The sequence below is a fragment of the Capsicum annuum genome, chromosome 3 (assembly GCF_002878395.1).
Source record: "Capsicum annuum cultivar UCD-10X-F1 chromosome 3, UCD10Xv1.1, whole genome shotgun sequence".
In the NCBI taxonomy this organism is placed as follows: domain Eukaryota; kingdom Viridiplantae; phylum Streptophyta; class Magnoliopsida; order Solanales; family Solanaceae; genus Capsicum; species Capsicum annuum.
The window spans coordinates 250,759,135-250,760,692 of NC_061113.1; the positions used below are offsets into that span (position 1 = coordinate 250,759,135).

Consider the following 1,558-nt stretch of genomic DNA (forward strand, 5'->3'; position numbering starts at 1 on the left):
TGAAAGATCGTGTCAAATTCAGGAGGTGGTGATGGGCTTGACCTTTAGAGTAAGTTAGGCTTCTCTTAAGATTCCTTTTAATAGATACCAAACACGTGTACTGTAGCTAAGCACTCCTCACATTGACCCCAATTAATTTTCTTCAACCACGTCAATCTTTCTAATTCAAACATGTTAACTTTCGTAATTACCCTTCTCCATCTAATCTACAAGTCGGCACATTGATTATCTTGGGGATAAAATAGTAATTAGACCACTTATATGCATATATAATATCGCCACTGCTTCCTATATAAATAGACAGCGGGACATGACGTCCATCTGTATAACACCTACAAACAAAAGAAACAATGAATTAGTGTGACAGTTCACTTAATGGCGGCTATTTCAGTCTGCCCTTCACAGTTTACCACCTGTTTTTTTTTTTAACTCCCTTTTCTTGAATCTTTGTTATAGATTCTGGTAGCTTTTTATGTGCAAATATCATTATTGTTATATATGTTTTATATATCGTTACTTCCTATGTCAATGAGCTTTACTGCCTGTGTTTTTATGCAAAAAATAAAAAGAGTGTGTGTGTTTGGATGGTTGAGAGATCTGGAGGCAGCGGTTCATCGGTCTGTTCCCCGTAAAGCACAAAATAAAGCAGCAGGAAGTGATCGATAAACCTCTGCATCCAGCGCTCTTAAACCCCCCCTAACATTGGTTTTTTCCATGTCGCCTCCTTTTTTAAGAAAAAATTCTGAAAAACAAACTTCTTTTTAAATGCTACCAGCTCATGTATGTCCAAGAGTAAGTTTTCTGGTTGGTACTTGATTTGAGGTCTCGATTAATCCGAATTTGAAATTGTTTAAAATCTGTATTTTTGAAGTCTCGATTAATCTGGATTTGCACTACTTTATTAAGATTTATCGACAAAAATGTTTGCTGAATTTTTTGAGGTCAAATCTGATTTTTGTTTCTTTTCTGTTAGCAGGTAGAACCATAAGGGCAACTAGTTATACCGTTTAGCTATGCAAGAGAGGAATTTATGATAACCGATGCATCTCCTGCTCTCACCTGGAAAAAGAGGGCTTCATTGTCACTTTATTTGGATTGTGGGAATCTTTTCTCTCGTTTGGTCATTTTGGGGTTGATTTTTGTTGGATTTTTTTAATGTATATGTAGAGTTTGATGTTTTTCTGATCATCGGTATAAAATTCTGATGAACATTATTTGCAATAACCTATGTTACATTTTGGTTTACCTATGATTAAAAATGTAAAAACATTTGTCTCTCTTCCCAATTTTACTGAATTATTGGGTTCAACGTATATGAAAAGTGTGAATGAAAAATGGAGAAATCAAGTGAAAGGAAAAATAGAGAAAAAAATACTAAAATCAAAAGTGTATTACAAAGTTTACTATTTCTTTCACATTGATAGGAGAATGTGCTCGCTCGGTTTTAGGTTTGGATTTGGAAAAATGATCGATCAAATGGATTTAAAAATTGCATTTTTAAATGAAGAATTAGAGGAAGAAATTTACATGAAACAGACTGAGAGTTTTGTGGTTTCAG

The 1,558-nt window shown here is 34.1% G+C and overlaps 1 long non-coding RNA gene across 2 annotated transcripts; it reads left to right on the forward strand.

Moving 5' to 3' along the window:
* Window positions 1-318: 318 nt before the first annotated feature.
* On the forward strand, window positions 319-1,313 carry LOC107865935. 2 transcript variants are annotated; one of them, XR_001672743.2, is made up of 2 exons: window positions 319-792; window positions 974-1,313. It is a non-coding gene; the product is annotated as an uncharacterized LOC107865935 (long non-coding RNA). The 2 variants fall into 2 exon arrangements; XR_001672742.2 differs by having other exon boundaries at window positions 977-1,313.
* The last annotated feature ends 245 nt before the right edge of the window (window positions 1,314-1,558 follow it).